Below are 20,294 nucleotides of genomic sequence, written 5' to 3'. Positions count from 1 at the left end.
AGTATTCTGTAGTAAAACCAAGTCTTCCTCAGAGGCCCCAGGTCCAAGTATCTAAGTGTATTCTATCAAGGTCATTTCATTAACTGCATGGTGCCAAACATATGTCTCCAATCCTCTCCCTCTGGTGTGTTAACGTGTATCATACAGTCAATTAGTGCCCATGCATATTTGCATTTTATGCACGTTGACAGGCAATGCAGTCCTATTCAGAATTACTACATTGGCTTTGGCTGGAGAAACCCTGCCTAGGATTGTACTGAAAATGTTTCAACTCATCTTTCAAACCATACTAAATGAGTGGGTGACGGCTTGATCCCTTTGGGCTGATTATATCTGGAAAACTTTGAATCCCCCTTTCATTGCTGAATGGGAGCAAAACGACTCCGCTGATCCTTAAGATTCCAGGTCGTGTGACAACCTGTGTGTGAGTGTGTGTGTGTGTGTGGGGGGGAGGATGACTTCATTTGGCCTCTCCATGTTGTGCACTGTGCCATACAGAGCCTGATCATGTTGATCATGCCATTGCTGTCCCTTTGTCTCATTTAGAATTTATTCACCTATTTCCTCTCTAGGAGGGGGGGGAAAGCAAAACAGGGAAAGCTGCTGATTGATTTCACTCTTGGAAAGTCCCTGTCATCATGTTTGATGACTTCATTGCCAAAATGAAATAGGTATGGGAGATGCAATGTTTTCAAAACAATTTGTAGCAGGAGGAGAAGGCAGGTAGGAGGAGGCAACGGGCTGGCAGAGCCAGGAGACGTTGATGGCCTTTATTCGTCAATTCCCACGTTGCGCTGGGCTGGCTGCAGGCTGTAGACAGAAAACAATATTGTTATGGTTCTTATTAGTTTTTATTTTATAAAGCCCGAACTGCATTCTGTAGGGGCTTCAGCCAGAGCTGCAAATCATAGCTATGCCTGACTGCATGCCTGGCTACCTCATCTCTACTCTTGTGGACTCCCTCTCTCTTGAAAGAGGTTTTTCTAAAACAGCAATAACAGACAGCTTTTCACTCATTAGAAAGGGGAGCTAGTCTGTGAAGATGCAGGTTGATTCACAACACCAAGAATCCTGAGTGTATTGGGGAAGTATGCATACTCCTCCTGTGTCAAACAGGAGGCAAAACTCACAACCAGGCTTCTATCATAGAATCATAGAATCATAGAATCATAGAGTTGGAAGGGGCCATACAGGCCATCTAGTCCAACCCCCTGCTCAACGCAGGATTAGCCCTAAGCATCCTAAAGCATCCAAGAAAAGTGTGTATCCAACCTTTGTTTGAAGACTTCCAGTGAGGGGGCACTCACCACCTCCTTAGGCAGCCTATTCCACTGCTGAACGACTCTGACTGAGAAAAACTTTTTCCTGATATCTAGCCTTTATCGTTGTACTTGAAGTTTAAACCCATTACTGCGTGTCCTTTCCTCTGCAGCCAGCAGAAACAGCATCCTGCCCTCCTCCAAGTGACAACCTTTCAAATACTTAAAGAGGGCTATCATGTCCCCTCTCAACCTCCTTTTCTCCAGGCTGAACATTCCCAAGTCCCTCAACCTATCTTCATAGGGCTTGGTCCCTTGGCCCCAGATCATCTTCGTCGCTCTCCTCTGTACCCTTTCAATTTTATCGATGTCCTTCTTGAAGTGAGGCCTCCAGAACTGCACACAGTACTCCAGGTGTGGTCTGACCAGTGCCGTATACAATGGGACTATGACATCTTGTGATTTTGATGTGATGCCTCTGTTGATACAGCCCAAAATGGCATTTGCCTTTTTTACCGCTGCATCACACTGCCTGCTCATGTTTAGTTTACAATCCACAAGTACCCCAAGGTCTCGTTCACACACAGTGCTACCTAGAAGCGTATCCCCCATCCAGTAGGCATGCTTTTCATTTTTCTGACCCAGATGCAGAACTTTACACTTATCTTTATTAAATTGCATCTTGTTCTCATTTGCCCATTTTTCCATTGTGTTCAGATCTCGTTGAACTCTGTCTCTATCTTCCGGAGTATTTGCCAGTCCTCCCAATTTGGTGTCATCTGCAAACTTGATGAGTAGTCCCTCCACCCCCTCATCTAGATCATTAATAAATATGTTAAAAAGTACCGGGCCGAGCACCGAACCCTGAGGTACCCCGCTACTCACCTCTCTCCAGTCTGATGAAACACCATTGACAACAACTCTTTGAGTGCGGTTCTCTAACCAATTCCCTATCCACCTAACGATCTGAAAATCCAGATTGCAGTCCTTCAACTTATCCATCAGAACATCATGGGGAACCTTGTCAAAAGCTTTACTAAAATCCAAGTAAATGACATCAACCAAATTTCCCCGATCCAGCAAACCTGTTACTTGGTCAAAAAAGGAAACTAGGTTGGTCTGGCAGGACCTGTTGGAGACAAATCCATGCTGACTTCCTTGGATCACCAAATTGTCCTCCAGATGTTTGCAGATCGCTCCCTTTAATATCTGCTCCATTATCTTCCCCACAACAGAGGTCAGACTCACTGGTCTGTAGTTTCCCGGGTCATCCTTCCTCCCTTTTTTGAAGATCGGAATAACGTTTGCTCTTTTCCAGTCCTCCGGGACATCTCCAGTCCTTAAAGAGGTTCCGAAGATGATGGACAAGGGCTGTGCAAGTTCTCTGGAAAGTTCTTTGAGTACTCTCGGGTGCATTTCATCTGGACCAGGGGATTTGAACTCATCCAGTGCAGCTAAATGCCTCTCGACCACCTCTCTATCCATGTTAACCTGCCACCCAGACACTATCCTTTGGCTACAGCCATCTGTAGATGTGCCTAAACACTTAGACCTGTGGGAAAAAACAGATGTAAAATAGGCACTAAGCCTTTCTGCTTTCTCTGCATCTTTCGTTAGAGTTTGTCCATCCGCACCCAACAGCGGGCCTATTGCCTCCTTTACTTTACGTTTGCTCCTCACGTAACTGAAAAATCTTTTCTTGTTACAATGGGCTTCCCTGGCCAATCTTAGCTCACTCTCAGCTTTGGCCTTTCTGATGATTTCTGATGATTTCTTTCTATAGAAAGAAAGCTTTAATTGGAAGTAGATCTGAACACTTAAACAACTGAAGTCAAGACTGTTCGATATCGGGGAGTCAAGCAGTTATCAATACAATTCTCCCGGCGAAACCAGACCCGTTCCCAAGGGGAGGGGTGCCATCCTCCACCCAGGTGCCATCCCAGGATTCCTGCCAAAGTGTCTTTGTTAGCATGGCCTTGGTCAGCTTGGTGCCTCAGGCTGTAGATAAGATGTTTACAGGGACACTGGTAACAAAGTATCACAGCAGGGAGAACATGCAGTGTGAAAGCGGAGGGAGGATCAAAGGAAGTGGGGATCAAAGGAACACTACAAAGCCATAAACATTCTGGTTACATGGGAAAGGCAGCAAAAGTACACACACACAAAGATGGAGTCCCTCAGGTTCAGTTGAATCAAACATGGCAGAGAGCAGAGGACTGATCCTGACAACCTGGATGGGACATGGATGAGACGCATTGTCTTCCAAATGTGGTTTTTCCTCACTCTCAAAAGGTGAAAAGAGTATCATGCTAATGAAGTGCATGTGCACATAGATATATCCACATATTACCATGCACAATAAGCTGTTTTTATACCTTCACAGGCATATGCAGAGAACATGTGTGGTGGAGCAAAATGGGGGCAGACAATTCAACATCAGGGTTGCATGATACCAAAATTTTCTCATAGCGTGGGAAATTCCTAGAGTGAGCCCCATGATGCTGCTTCCCATTCTGAAACCAGAACTGATATCAGGGCAATGCTGACACTGATTTTTGTCCCTCTCACAGAAGCAGGCACAGTTGTGGGAGGGGGCTGTCCACCATAGCAATCAATTGGGCAGTCCCAGGTAGATGGGTAGGTGGCAGGCCTCAACCCAACCTAATTATATACAATTGGAATGCAACAAGGAGACATTCTCCACTGCAAGCATAGTCCCACTGAGACTCACTCATTGTTTTGTGCAGAGGTATACTGCCTGACCAATAGTCATTTTCCTGTTATTTATTTGATTTAGAATATTTAAAAAATATTTAAGCAATTAAAAATACAGTTGAAATTATAAAATAGAAATTAAAAACACATAAACAAACAACACCTGTTAATGGAGGTATGCCAGATGAAAGAGAAGTGAAAGGCACTGATAGATGGAGAAAGAAAAATCCCCCTTTAAGGGATTTCCAGAGTTTTGGTGTCACAACTGAGAAGACCTTTTCTTGGGCTGCCACTTGTCTTGCTTGTTGCCTTAATGGACAATGACCTGGTTCACTATATTAGTTTGGACGATTCATAAAGCTCAGCTATAGTATGAACTGCATCCCCAATTTCCCAAGTTCTTCTCAAGCTAAGGTTCTTTGTGTGCAGAGTCACTATTCAGTAGACCAGTTGCCTAAGGGCTGCTGACTTGTGATGATATCTTAATTGATAACTGTGAAGTAGGTGAGCAGAATGCCCAGTGAAGCAGCCTGTTGTTTGAAGAGGTTCTTCTCTATTTGTATCCACTCTCTTTTACTCGCAAATAGTTGGCATAACGGTTGTCTCTCCCAAGAACATAAGAAGAGGCCTGCTAGAACAGACCAATGAATGGTCCCTCTAGTCTAGCATCCTCTCACACATATTGGCCAATCAGTTCCTCTGGAGGGCAACAACAGGGTATAGAGACAAGAGCCTTCCCCCGGTGTTACCTCCTGGTTCTAAGATTCAGATTCTCCTTAGTCACCATGGCTGGTAGCCATTGATAGACTCCATGAATCTATCTAATTCCCCTTTAAAGTTATTTATTCCTGTGGCAATCACTACATCCTCTGGTAGTGAATTCTACATTTTAATCACTCACTTTGTGAAATTATATTTCCTTTTGTCAGTCCTTAACCTACTACTCATCAGCTTCATTGGATGGTCGCAAGTCGTAGAATTTGGAGAGAAGGAGAAAAATTTCTCTTTGTCAACTGTCTCCACCCCATGCATAATTTTATAAGCCTCTACCATATACCCTCTTAGTTGTTTCATTTCAAAATTGAAAAGTCCCAGACTCTTCAGCCTTTCCTCATAGGGAAGGTGCTTCAACCTCCTAATCACCTTGGTTGCCCTTCTCTGTAATTGTTCCAGCTCCCTAATGTCCTTTTTGAGATAGTGATGAAAACTGTAAGAGTATTCCAAATGAAACCACACTGTAGATCCATACAGGGGCATTTCAATATTTTCCATGTTATTCTCAATCCTTTTCCTAATAATCCCTAACATAGAGTTTGCCTTTTTCACCACTGCAACACACTGGGTTAACACTTTCACTGGGTTGACCCTAAGATCTTTCCCCTTCTCTGTCTCAGAAAGTTTGGTCTCCCATTAGCCTATACCTGAAGTTAGGATTTTATGTCCAGAAGTGCATAATTTACCAATATTGATCTTCATTTGCATCATTGTCACCCAGTTTAGGCCATAATAATCAACTGAAGTATCAACTGAGAATAATCCCCCCTCATGTGCTCTTCATACATGAAAGTAAATGGAACACTGCAATCCTATGAAGAGTTATGCTAGTCTAAACACAGTGAAACCAATAGGTTCATACTGCGGGAAAGCACCATAAGGTTATATTGTGAGCCATACAATAGGTGAAATGTGGGAGCATCATGGAACTGATTAGATCATTCTATAATTTCATAACATTGCTTATTTGTTAAGATACCCCAGAGTGAAATATCCCTTTCTTAATGCATGCAGTGGGACAAAAGGACCTTGCTATTTATTTTAGCCTTCCAGTTGTTTGGTTATTACGTACAGACTTGGTGAGCTCTGTGCATTAATACGGGAATATAGATAAGTGCTTATGTCCAACAATGATTTACTGCTGTGGTAACTACACCTGATAACAAAAATTAATCATGGCCTCCTTGTTTCATTTATGGTGGTGGTGGTGGTTGTTCCCCCCCCTTCAGATGTTTTTTGATACATAAATTCTCTTGCTCATATAAATATGTGAAAGCTAAAGTGCAGCATGCAGAGCATTCAGCTATATAAAGGGACAATTTTATCAAGTGCCCAGGGGCTTTCTCTCTCTATAGACTAACTTGTGCTGTAAGATTTATTTTGTACACTCAATTGGAAAAAGACATTTAACATGACAGGAGAACTTGGGGAGGGGGTTCATGGGAGCTAGCTTGGAGATGCCTCTACATGACTGATCTGCATCCACTTCTGGCAAAGGTAATTAGAAAAAAAATTGGCCATAGGCTGATGGGTAATTTATGTATATATCAGAACATGGCCTGTGCAGAAATAAACAAGAAAACTCCCAAGTGCTATGACAGCAATGAGATTTATAGGAAACTGTCACAATGTAGACTCATCCAACACATGAGACACCAGTGTAAGCATCTGGCACCTTAGGCCTAATTCATTGTTTCATGATTGGCCTGTACCACAGTAAATTGCAATATATCTTGCTAGAGGTGAACATTATACAGGATGATTACTTTTTAGAGTGTACAAATCTGATTTCCTTCCAAGTTTAGTTTCTCATAGTTTGACCACCTGTAAAAATAAGTACAGGCAATATCAACACTTTTGACTAAGATGAGAGGGCATGCCTTGCTTTATTGCTTGTTCTTTATGGATTTTCAAGGAATAGTGAGATAATACTTTGGATGTCCTCTCCATAGTTCAGCCATATGTGGGAGAAAGGTGATTTCTCATGTTTTTAAAGCGGGTACAGGCATCATTGCTACAACAGGGACTGAGAAGTTCTGAGTCTGACTCTGCTTGCCATCACCACTATCCCTCAACAAGTGGAAGACAGTCCAATCCTATACAGAGTTAATCCATTATAAAGCCTCTGATTTCAATAAGCTTAAACTGGACTGATTCTACATAGGTCTGTACTGAGAATCAGGTCAGCAAAATGCTTTGCAGCATGTATGTCGCTGAGACAGCCCCAAGTGAAATAACTGATCATATCATCAAATGAGTAGCCGTGTTGGTCTGAAGTTGCACAATAAAATCAGAATCCGGTAGCACCTTCAAGACCAACAAAGATTTATTCAAGGTGTGAGTTTCGAGTGCAAGGACTCTTCCTCAGACTAAGAACTGACTAAGAACAGACTAAGAATATATAAGCAGTATATTCCTTATATATTCCTACTGTTATGATGGTCAGTTCTTAGCCTGACGAAGAGTGCTTGCACTCAAAAGCTCACACCTTGAATAAATCTTTGTTGGTCTTAAAGGTCCTACTGGATTCTGATTTTATTGTGATCATATCATCATTAGTTGCTGTACAGACCAAATCTAATAACAGTCCCTGCCTAGAGGATCTGAGTACCATGGACAGGTCAAAAGCAAAACTTGGTGTAAACACACTGGCAGAGGGAGGAACACGCTTGCCAGAGGTGAGAGCTAGTGGAAGAAAGGAGGTTGTGCATAAAGCTTTTATTCACAAAGCAGGTGACTCTACAGTGCCCTGTAAAAGGTTTCACAGAAGAAGAATGGGAAGGGATCTGAGGGAGCAGAATAACTTGACTGTCCCTAACAGAAACATCAGCAAGTAAACAGGGAGCCTAACAAGTTGGCTTGAATGAATCATTCCTAAGTTTTTAAAACTCCTACATTTTGGTACAAGTGCTAGCCTGAAGCATAATGGCCAGGATCTTGAAAGAGATGCTGAAGGAAACATGGAGGCTGCTACCATCTGATCCTGCTCCATCTCCCAAGGACAATAGTGTGGTGTTGAGCCTTGCCACCTCTGCAAGGTTCCCCTCAGCATCAGCAGCAGTCTAAGTAAATAATGGGATATAAATATAATAAGACTCCACTATCATGGGAAATTAGGATGAGGAAACCACTGTGGGCTGGAAGAAGGAAGGCTGCCTTGTGGGGACTATTTATAGCTCATGGACTCCTCTGTGTCAGGGTTCCCCCCCCCCCTGCAAATATGCCTGCCTTGCGTTGCCCTCCCCCTTCAGAAGAACAATATGGCATTAGCTGTTCAATTTGTGATCAAGTAGAATTTGGGGTGGGGGAGCAATCTCTAATTGGCTCTGAGCACGATCCTTTTTTGACTGCTTCACACTATTCCTGAAAGACTGGATATTTATAGCATCCTGAGCTTGTAGAACTCGAGGGTATGGTGAGATTAGAATATTTGCTGGAAGTTTATTTAGAATCAGAAGCAGCCACTCATGACTGACCAGGTCAGCTAGAAAGGGAATGGCCTCAGTTTGAACTTTTATACTGACCACTATCAGGGGAATAGTGGTGATAGACAGGAACTATCCGGGCTAGAAAAGCAAATCCTGAAAGTTTGGCTGGGCTGAGTTGAAGACAGGGAGGAATTGTCCAAATGCTAGCAATCTACAGTCAGGATGTTTTGTAGGAAACCTACACTAAAAAGGAGATTTAAATGATTGCACATTTGAGATTTGAACATAATAAACCCTAATCTAATGCATTTATTGAGTCTTTAGTAATTCCTGATTACAGTTGCTTGAAGGGAAGCCAAGATGTTGTTGGGTCAGATTGCACACTAGAAGCTATACCACAAGGGGAAGAGACCGGGGCGGGGGGAGGGTGGATATCACTGACCACATTCCCTAGGCCTAAATTTACCTGCATGGCAAAGAAAATATGTCTAGCAAAATGTAACTTAAGAAAGGAAGAGCTGTCAGTAGGCTCTTTGAGAACCAAATCAACGATGACACATCTTCCTGAAAGATGAAATACATACGGACAGCTTTCCTAGATTATTAACCAGTGAGTGATACAGCAGAAACATTGAAGGTACATTAGGGAAAATGTGTCCTCGTTTGGATGGTAACCAGCACAAGTTATTTCTACAAAACATCTATCTCACAGGAAATGATGGCCTTCTTCCACCTATAATATTATCTTTAAATTTGTAACAATTAGAGACATATTTTATACATTGACATTTGTGTAAGTTGTGTTCTAGCATCAGCAATGTGATACCCTGTAGACAGAGAATGCTTGGGGAAGAAAGACTTAGGACACAAGAGAACTGCACTCAAGTTTGCCGGGTTTATCCCCCCCCCCCCAAAGAAAAAAAAAAGATCAGGCAAGAAATACACTACAGGACAAAGGACAGTTCACAAAACTGCAATTACTAAATAACACAAGAACTATTTAACCTCTAAAGAACTTTAAACATAAATAATTGAATTAAAGTTTTGAAATGTTCCCTAAATGGCACACAGGTGGAAAGCTGCTTCTCATCAACAGTGTTATCACAAGCAAAATGCACCACAGGTGTCTGTGGTGCTGATAATCCATGCCACTTGAATGACCATGCTTGATGCACTCATTGGGAGAAAATAATGGGTCTAAAATGTCTGCAGCTCATGGAATATGCACCGGGAGGTTCTTTGTTCACAGCTATTAGCTACCATCCTACAACACACTGATGCAGAATTACTGGGTAAATTAAATAATTCAAATTTTAGTTCTAGATCCTGGATCTAGAACTATCTTGGATAGTTATGTGGATGTTTGTCAGCTATTCAAACACATCACATATTTGAGTAACAGTGACCTGTTATGCACTGAAGGGGTGTTCCAGGCCAGCACATCAGTGGGGCAAATCCCTGCATATGCACAATGTGTCATTGGCACCCACAGGTGTCATTGGCACCCATGTTGGGCTGGGCTCATGCTGGTCTGGGCTCCTCCCCCACCTACAGTGTCCCAGCAGGGATATGAAATGCCCCGTTCAGCTTGCTTCCTTGCTTCCCTGCTCTCTTGCTTTCTTTCTATACCGTCCTCCCCAAAGGCTCAGGGTGGTTTTGCAGTGTCACAGAGCCAAATGGGGCATTTGTCAACCCCCACCATGGTGGAATATCACATCCCCTCACCTCCTCTTCCACTGTGTGGTGTGGCAGAACCTGTCTGCTCCAGAGGAGTGTGTGTCTATGTACAACTCTGGGGCAGACCACGTGTGCTGGGGATTTTGTCCCCCATGTACTCAGCAACATACCCTGCTGCAAGGAACTGGTGATGGTCCAATGCAGCCACTGCCATTCATAGGTGGTCAGTGATTTGTTAAAACACACAAGGAAATGTGTATTATTTTCTTTCTCACATGCAAGCTGTCAAAGTGAGAAGACCAGAACCCCACAATCAGGATATCCGGCAAGGGCATGGCAGTATATGTCCCTTGGCAACACCATATCACCATCAATAGGAATGGTGACTGTACGAAGGCAAAACATTTGCACTTACTTCTAAAACCAGTTCTCCTAAAACCTCCTTGTTGTATTTTTGCACAGTGTTGTATAAAAAATTTTACAGAAGTTTTTCTCAGAGTAAAAGTGCAGTCCTAAGTAGAGCTGCATCTGTCTAAAGCCACTGAGATGTAACAAAAGGTGTCACTTTCCATAGCACTCTGCTGTAAATATCTGAGCAACCACTTTCTTCCATGCCTCTCTAAAGCACATATATAAATACACTACACAGACGCTTAGTCTCTTGGTGGGGAATGTGACCAAATCAACTCAAAGACTTGTTGAAAGCAAAGCTGGCTTAGACAGCCTATAAATCTCACTCAGATCTCTCTTTCTGCCTTTATCAAGAGACAGCTCAGTTATTGTTGCAGCCAAATATGCCCATCTTCATTTTGCACAAAAAGGAAAGGAAAACGTCTTGACGGGCATTTGCAAAGTGCCTGAGGGATTCAGACACCTTATTCCCATTTAATTTAGTAACAACTGAGTGTCCATTAAATGGCTTTGTAATTCTTGACCAAGAATAGTCCTAAAATGCTCAAGCCAGGATCAAACATGTCTGAAACTTTCCTTGACTGTTTATGCACTGGAGGTTTCATGCCAGGCTGCAGGCGGGAGTTTTAGTTATGGCAGGTTGCCACACTTCTTCCTGCCTCCACATGGGTGAGCATCTGGCTCGGTGCACTTCATCCGCCCCCTATTTGTACTTCTGCATTGGAGTTGGGGCAGTGAAGTTTCCAGTGCATAAACCGTCCTTGAAAGGCATGCTATCCCACAGAGCAATATTAAGCAGATCTGCTCTTGTGGTGCAGAGTGGTAAGTGGCAGAAATGCTGTCTGAAGCTGTCTGTCCATGAGGATGGGAGTTCGATCCCAGCAGCCGGCTCAAGGTTGACTCAAGCCTTCCATCCTTCCGAGGTTGGTAAAATGAGTACCCCTTGCTGCTGGGGGGTAAAACGGTAATGACTGGGGAAGGCACTGGCAAACCACCCCGTATTGAGTCTGCCATGAAAACCCTAGAGGGCGTCACCCCAAGGGTCAGACATGACTCGGTGCTTGCACCGGGGATACCTTTACCTTTACTCTTAAACTTACAAAGGTCTATTTAATTTCTTATTCCCCAGAAAGGATTCTTAGGATCATACCATTTAGTCCCTTCCATGGGAATTATTCATTATTATTGTCAGTGGTCCATCATCAAGGGGCCTTACACAGCAATATAACCAAGGCTAGTCTTTGTTGACAAATTCAGAAGGGGCAGAGGGAAGAGGCTAATGGGAAATGCAAAGCCACCCTGTCTGTGACTTAGTCAGCAAGTTGAAACTTGGAAAGCAAAAAAATATGATTGTTGTTATTGCCTATTATTTCTGTTGACAATCTCTTCAGTGTCCTTAAAGGTAAAGGTAAAGGTATCCCCTGTGCAAGCACTGAGTCATGTCTGACCCTTGGGGTGACGCCCTCCAGCGTTTTCATGGCAGACTCAATACGGGGTGGTTTGCCAGTGCCTTCCCCAGTCATTACCGTTTACCCCCCAGCAGCAAGCTGGGTACTCATTTTACCGACCTCGGAAGGATGGAAGGCTGAGTCAACCTTGAGCCGGCTGCTGGGATTGAACTCCCAGCCTCATGGGCAAAGCTCTCAGACAGCTGCCTTACCACTCTGCGCCACAAGAGGCTCTTTCAGTGTCCTTAGTGAGGATTAAAGTGCCTCATAAGACCCACATCACATTTCCTGAGAAGTAAGCTCCATTGGAATCAATGCGACTTAGAGCCTATACACATGACCATGGCAGCTTGAAGAAAAAGCTAGCCCAGGCTGGTTTCCAGCCACCACAGTGCACATTGAGGCAATTATAAAGACTCAGTGGTGTATTGTCTAGAGCTCGGAAGTAGGAACCGAAGTTCAAATCCCCATACAGATGTGAAGCCCCTTGTACAGACCAGTCACTATATGTTGCCTTGTAGTCACTATTAACTTGCCTTGTAGGATTGTTACATAAGCAAACTGCTACTGGAATCCTTTGAAGAAAAATTTGATGGGTATATAATTAATAACCACCCCATACTTGTAACAGTAGAACCAGGCTGGAAAGGGATATTGGGTGCTTTAAGCTCAGAGCTTCTTTCTTTTATAAATATGTCACACCAAGCTGCATGACATAATGGTAAAATTGCCTTGTTGCCAACAAGTCTACAAAATAGTCACACATATTAGTATTTCTAAACAATATTTTCACTAGCTTATCCTACCTCGCCAACAGCTTTCTAAATCCTAAGAATGTCTGTCTTTCCCTTTAAAACTTTACTCTCCAGACTTTTATAGATTTTCTTACAATGTAAATGATAGAGGAAGCATAAAGAGCCTCTTTAGCTTATTAAAAATCACACTATCATGGTAAAAGGGTCAGGCTTATAGCTTACTCACACCTGACCTTGTTCTTGCATGGAAAGCATATATAATCTTGAATGTTAAGCAGCAGTGATTAACAGTAAATTGGCTATTATCAAATGTGGTCCCTAAATCAATGGACAATATTGTTGCAACATAGTGGAAACCATTGCCAAATCACAGTTTGCTTATGGCAACCCTGTAGGGTTTTCAAGGTGAGAGAGGAACAGAGGTGGTTTGCCATTGCCTGCCTCTGCATAGTAACCTTGGGTTTCCTTGTTGGTCTCCCATCCAAGCATTAACCAGGGCCAGTCATGCTTAGCTTCCCAGATCTGATGAGATTAGATTATCCTGGGTCATCCAAGTGGTTGCAATATAGTTACTTTAACATGCACTCTAGTCTTAAAGCAAGGCTAAGGACATGGATATGGCTTTAAAGACCATCTCCTTTGGGTTTATTATTTTGTATTAGTTCACAAGGACTGGGGCCAGATTATTGTAGGCCCTGGGTTAGAAAATATTAATAGGTCTCTTTTCCTACTTGGAGTCCCTGTTTGGCAGAAAGATAGGATATAAATGAAGTAAATAAATAACTTTGGGGGGGGGAGAACCTGAGAAATAGATTAGAAAAAGCTATAGTGATTTGGTTAAGATTACACAAGTAGACTTAGATTAAAGTTGAGTGATGATTTTTTTAAACATAGCCTGAAAGGGTAGTGTTTAACACTTATATCAAGTGGTTCTCACTAATCACTTTTCAGTTCTAATAAAGCACATGTGTAAGGTAAACAAGTGCAAAGGCTAGTAATTAGTGGAGGGTGGGGGATGATGTGGATGCCTCCTCCTGATCCTACAGGGATCTGAGCAGCTTGATTTAAAGCCAACCATTAGCACCAAATGTCTTTATGGGCTCCAGAAATCCACCCAGCATCTCAGAAATCCACCCAGACAGAAATAAACTTCAAAAACTCCCTAGAATTAAAAGGGGTGATGCTGTATCGTTCTGGCGTTTCTCCATACCAATGCAATAGTGTTGATTTTATTAAAGAGGCATCTGTGTTATGGCCTTACTGCATAGCAACACTGAAGTGCCTTTTAAAAAATGATTTCAGGGCTTTCGGGGGCGGGGAGAAAATTTCAGTCCATGAGAAAACTGCTGTGCTGTGATTGGTGGCTTGCTGTGATTGACAAACCAAGGAATGGAGGGAGACGTTTGCCTTGTTTTCCCTTGTAGCCTCATCAGGGGACAAAAAGCCTCGACAGGGCAGAGGGAAAATGTGGTAAAGGTCTCCCTGTGAGGGGGGCTACAAACGCGATTTACCATCCCGTGTTTGCCAGCAGGAAGCCTCTGTGCAGAAATGGCTTAAATCAGGGGTAGTCAAACAGCGGCCCTCCAGATGTCCATGTACTACAATACCCATGAGCCCCTGCCAGCAAATGATCATGGAAATTGTAGTCCATGGACATCTGGAGGGCCGCAGTTCAACTACTCCTGGCTTGAATCTCATAGGTAAAGGTAAAGGTATCCCCTGTGCAAGCACCGGGTCATGTCTGACCCTTGGGGTGACGCCCTCTAGCGTCTTCATGGCAGACTCAATATGGGGTGGTTTGCCAGTGCCTTCCCCAGTCATTACCGTTTACCCCCCAGCAAGCTGGGTACTCATTTTACCAACCTTGGAAGGATGGAAGGCTGAGTCAACCTTGAGCCGGCTGCAGGGATTGAACTCCCAGCCTCATGAGCAGACTAAAACTCTCGCCTGCAGACTGGCATGAAACCTCCAGTGCATAAACAGTCAAGGAAAGGTTCAGACATGTTTGATCCTGGCTTGAATGTTTTAGGACTATTCTTGGTTAAGAATTATCGCTGCCTTAGCACTCTGCGCCACAAGAGACTCTTAAATCTCATGGGTGATGCTAATTCATTAAAAAAATAAACAGAAAAATAAATAGAAAAATGCTTAATTTGTTAGGACTATTTACTTATTTATCATATTGGAGAGTTGCATACAAGAATCATATAATAATATAAAATATGTAACCAAGTTGTTAAGTGTATGAAGACTGATTAAGGCAATTCCCTTCAATGCTAATATCTAAATTTTCAATCTACTCAATTGCATCTGGGGAGAGGTGAAAGAGCTCTGTCACACTACACTGGAAAGTACAATGCTCACATTCCTGTGACTGATGAAAAATAGTTTGGCAGGCTGCATCCATACTCACATTCATGTCCTGGCATTTTGCCCAATTTAAGCAACAGGTCTGAAGAACTACTAAACCCTTTTCATATTCTGTTAGCCATCTTTCATACTTCATGCAGCAAGTCAAATCCTGTAAGCCTCTTGTTGGTATTTATCAGGTTATGGATATTGGGTAGAACTAATTGCATCCAAGCTTACAACCATTCATTCTTCAGAATGAATATTGCAGGATTTGTGCAGATCCAATTGCTGGGAATCAGGATCTTAGTATTTTTGCTGCTACATTGGTAAGACCGTGTATATAGTTCAAGGTCCATGGCACAAAGGTGATGGTTTATCTTTAAACCGCCCGTGGCGCCACGGGCGCCACGGACTAAATAAAGCGTTAAGGGGTCCTAAGGCGGGATGTGTCCGTGATGAGGAAGGGTCCGGATAGGACCCTTCCTCAGGACAGACAATCGGAGGGACCAATTGGCAGGCGCGCAGCGCCTGCCAATTGGTCCCTCCGATTCCCAGCCCCAGCAACTGCGAGCCGCGCACAGCGCGGCTCGCAGTTGCTCCGACACGTCCGGCTGGCCGCAAGGGAGTCCCCGGCAGCCGCGCTCTGCACGGGTGCCGGGGGCTCCCTGCCCGGCGGCCTGACACGGCGAGAGGCGCGAAGCGCCTCTCGCCGCATCAGGCCGCCGACCGAAGGAGTCCCCGGCAGCCGCACTCCGCGTGGCTGCTGAGGGCTCCCTGCCTGGCGGCCTGACGCAGCCGGCAGTACCCCGTTGTTGCAGACTATCCCGACGCAGCTGCCCGCGTGCCCCATGGCATACTCCACCTGATAGAGGCGGTGTTCTGGGGAGAAGATCGACGTTCTGGAATCATCTCTTCGGGACATGTTGCTTGTAGGCGACTCTGTGCTGCCGTCCGCCTGCTTCCAAAATGGCTGCCGCGCCTGCGCCCTCGCCTTGACGCGGAGCCGCTCTGCCCTCTGCCTCTATGGCGCGTCAGCCCGCCAGGCGCATCAGCCCGCCAGGCGCGTCACGCCGCGTCACGCCACCAGGAAGGGAGCTCCCGGCAGTTGCACCGAGCGCGGCTGCCGGGGACTCCCTGACCACCAAATGACCGCCGCCCGGGAGAGGCCCCGCCGCCCGACGGGCCTCCTACGATCTGGTACGTGCCTAGAGCCCGCTGTATTACTCATACAGCGGGCTTGATTACTAGTTTATCTATAATTATATTTCAGTTTATAGGCCACCCCTGTCCTCACAGTCTCAAGTAGACGTTTAGTTCATGGTTGGCAAGATTCTTAATGAGATGGAAACAAGAGCATTCTGTTTTTCCTGGACATGGAATAAACTGCCATTAAGTAGTAGTGAGTCAAACATTTCAAGGTCCATAGTCAGTATTTTCTCAGTCCTTTCAATTGATTTGTGCCTTACTGCGATTACCACATCATCAGCATAAACAAACGTCCTGAATATCATCTCAGGAACATCAGGGATGTATAGATTGAACAGGACTGGAGCGAAGACTGAACCCTGTGGTAAGCCATTATTCAGCTTCTTCTGCCTGCTGATCAACTGACCCATAATTACTTGGAAAGTTCTATCACTCAGCATATTATTTATGAATCAAAATAATGTTTTGCAGGAGAATACCTGTAAAAACCTGTACAGTAGACCATCCCTCCAGACTGTCATAAACAGTAATCAGATCAACCAAAACAGCTTATTTCTTAAGACTTCTCATACTATGCTTCAGTGAAAATTACTAAGCCAAAAACCTAGTCTTCACAACTGTAATGGGGTCTAAATCCTCTAAATTGCTCTATAGGGACATGTTTGTTCATTTGGCCACTGATTCCATTCAGGATTAGCCTCTTGAGGAGTTGTAACAGGAGCTCAGAAGGGAAATAAGACTGTAACTTTCCACCAGATGTTTTGGTTTCCAGGTTTCAGAATAGCAAGTGTCTTCTGCTCATGGCAAAAGTGCATAGAAATAATTTGGGAGCAAAAATATGGTTTGGGATGATTCTGTGATGCAGTAAAATTTGGCATGCATGCATAGAAGCATATTGGACTGACAGAATGCGATGACATGTCAGCTCAACCACTTGGAACTAAGCAATTTAGATATATTTGATTACTGACCCAGCTCCCAAAATTTTAGATGGAATCCAGAACTCAGAGCATAGGTCCAGGGAACATTGTGGGTAAAGTCAGTCTCTTCTGTGTACTTCCATCGCATAGCTCAAGCTTCTTCATTACCCCAATCGAACATCTCAATTTCCTCTCCCCCACCTTGAGACCACAGGACTCCAAAGATTATATATAGGCTGCTGTGTACAGCTCATTGTAAGTAGGAGCCTATTATGTCATTTCTTTAATGCTTAATGTGGCATGTCAGCACTTATGCTGTGCTTCAGTTCTTTCTGGTGGTTCCAGACTTCTGAAATCCTAATGCACTGGTTACGAAATGCGCCATTTTGTTGATTTGCTGACTCACTCTGTGTAATATGTCAAGTCCCTGAGAAAAAGGGGGAAACGTAGTAATGCAAATAAAATAAATAAATGCTACAGTAGGGTACAAGGCCTGGATGATTTAGGGAGACACACCATACAGTATTTTAAAGTACTTTCCTAAGTTCAGTTATATTCTTCTAAACCGGTTGACTTCAATTTGCTTAGGGGGAAGTAACTCTGCTCAGGATGGTACTATATGGGTAATGTTAACAGAAAAAGCAGCGGCCTAGGTGGGTATGATTTAGATCAGGGAATTGGCATGCCAAGAAGTGTTCACACTCCTCCCAGTAGCAAGCTGGCGTTCTTTGTCTTAATAACGCTGGAAATGCTGGCCATGGTGCTTTTACATCTTCAGTAAGTTGTCCAAAAGCCTTCCTCTAGTCAGAGTAACCCCCAGGGAACTACTGTGTCTGTACTTTGATGCGGCCATAACAAAACATCTGGAGAAGGCAACTAATTCAGGAACGTTATCAAAGGGAAGTTACCACTTGTGTGTGTGTATGTGAGGGGGGGGGGACTCCATAGCCTCCTGTTTAGTTCCATTAAATGTTGTCATCCCCCCCTCTTTTTTCTGCTGTGCTTCCCCAGAAAAGGATCAACAGCCTTGCAAAGCTTTGCGTTTGACCTTGGAAGGTAAGTGCATTAATCCACTGCACCACACGCCCTTCCTGCTCCTAATCCTCTTGCCGATGAAGGACAATATTATCATGTTGGCAAAGTCAATGGTAATGCCTTACGACAGGCGTCCTCCCTCTGGCAGCCCCTGCATTTTATTAACTTTATCTGGAGATTGCTGAACTGCTGGCAAAAGAAACGACGTGTGTGTGTGTAGGGGTGTTCTGCCTGACTTGTTAGACAATGACCTTCTTTTTAAATATCCCTGGAGAATATTTAAAAGCTATGTGGGTAAAAGGGATCCATTTCCAAGAGCCTGGACCCCACTGCCCTTATTCTCAGACACAGCATGTCATTGCATGAAGTGACTTCTCTGCTCCTTAACTGGGGTACCCCAGTATCTTGGCGAACAGTTACCATGTCAACCATCCAGCCAATCACACAGCTGCCAGGGATTTTTTTCATTTGCTGTTGCATGTCCTCCCATTTTAAGAAATGTGCTTTCCATTTCCTTTTAACAGCTTCTTACTCGTCATAGCACCATTCATGGGAAGAGAGATATTCTTTTCCTACAATGCATCAATTCTGCAAGCCTGTTATGCTTTCTGAAGGAGCCCCTATTCTTTTGAATGGCTGAAGCTCACAAATAAGAGAGAACAATAATGACTGCAGAAACCAGAAAACTGCCTTCAGTTGGCCAGCAAATGAAGTAATCTGGGCCAGCTTCCCCCTTCCCCGAACTGTTCTATAAGCACCTACACCTTTGGATTCAGAAGGTTTCAGTTTTGTTGAACATTTATATGCCTTTATTTATTGAATTGCTTAAATATTTTATATATACATATGTTAAATACTGTTTTAAGGTATTGATGCATAATTTTTAAAACATTTTAATGCTTTGATATCTACCACTCTAGGAACATTCTTTGGGTGGAAAGACACCATAGAAATGTTTTAAATAAAAATAAATTGAATAAAATACCCTCCCGTGTAGGTGAAAAAATGTAGACAGAGAAGGAGAATGCTGCTTATTTCCTGTTCTGGAAGCAATAAGCAGAACCTGGTATGTAGTTTACTGTTCTTCTCAGCTATGCCCACACACAACTGCCATGCCCACCATCTGACCTCTGATTATATGACGGTAGCTAAGGCTATCTGCAAAGGATGGTCTCCCCACATCCTTGGTTCAGTAGAGGATGGCAAGGGATGGGAGCAAAGAGATGGCAGAAACCTTCATCTAGCAAAGATTCATGTAAAATGCATGAGAAGCAGGATATTGAAGCTTCAGCACTTTGGGGAACCCTGTCTTGTCAGGCAGTCACAAAGCTTAGAGAACAAAGGGGATGAAAGGATTCCTTGCCTTTTAATGCTATTACAATCAATTGCACACCCAGGCCCTCACTTTCCAGGATAAATACAGAGGTTCTCTCTGATTTTGGGATCACTCCGCCATACTTGGCTGTGATTTTCAGTGGCTAAAGGAGGATAACTGTAAAATGAGCTGTTCAGAAATAATTTGGAAGTTAAATTGTGTGGTGTCCACAGGAGAGAGTTGGCTGTTCTTGGTATTTCACTGTTTCATCATAGAGTTTCCAGATGCAACTCATAAATCCCGGGAAGGAAAGGAGCTGTGGTGAAAGGCAAGCCAATGCCATGCTGAAGCATGATGTCAGTGCTGGCAAAAACCAGAAATGACATCAGCATGCTGAGAGCAAGGTTCTAGGACTCACCCAAAAATGGGACTTTGGGGTGACACCACTTACTATACTCTCTCCATAGTTGCCATTATTTTCTCTCACTGGCTTAGAAAGTTAAAATTTTATAATTTAAATAAAGATCTCAGTTTAAATTATTAAAATCAAATTTTCAAAAAATAAAAGGCAACAGCACTGCTGATTGTCTAGTGTCTTTCTTCTTAAAGAGAGAAGAATGGAAACAGTATAAGTATTGTTTGTAAGATGACATTTCTGAATGGATCAAGGTAACCTACCACGTTGGGCTGTTGTGAAGATAGAATGGAGCCAAGGAGAATGTTTTTGAGGTCTACATGAAGTAAGTCAATAAATAACAATTACAGCTACATATTTGCTAGTCAAGGATCAGAGTATATAGGATTCTCACCCCCAGAAATTTCTTTAACATTCAATTGTACTCTTTTGTGATAAGTTCCAATACTCAGAATTCTTAAGGTGGGAATCTAGGTCTTTTTTATTCCCAGTTGCCAGCTTTTCTGGGTTTCTTTGAGTACCCTTTACCACTGTGAGCAAAAGTAAAAGAACACTTCTCTTGAGCCAGATCAAGAGCAGATGAG

The 20,294-nt window shown here is 43.5% G+C and overlaps 1 long non-coding RNA gene across 1 annotated transcript in view; it reads right to left on the bottom strand.

Moving 5' to 3' along the window:
• Nucleotides 1-676: 676 nt before the first annotated feature.
• LOC143842619 (uncharacterized) overlaps nt 677-20,294 on the bottom strand; it is a 64,872-nt gene continuing 45,254 nt past the window's right edge. Inside the window, exon 4 of the long non-coding RNA XR_013233224.1 lies at nt 677-810. This is a non-coding gene — a long non-coding RNA (uncharacterized LOC143842619). The remainder of the gene's footprint in view (nt 811-20,294) is intronic.

The sequence above is a fragment of the Paroedura picta genome, chromosome 8 (genome assembly GCF_049243985.1).
Source record: "Paroedura picta isolate Pp20150507F chromosome 8, Ppicta_v3.0, whole genome shotgun sequence".
In the NCBI taxonomy this organism is placed as follows: Eukaryota; Metazoa; Chordata; class Lepidosauria; order Squamata; family Gekkonidae; genus Paroedura; species Paroedura picta.
This window is presented reverse-complemented; position numbering and strand designations above follow the sequence as displayed.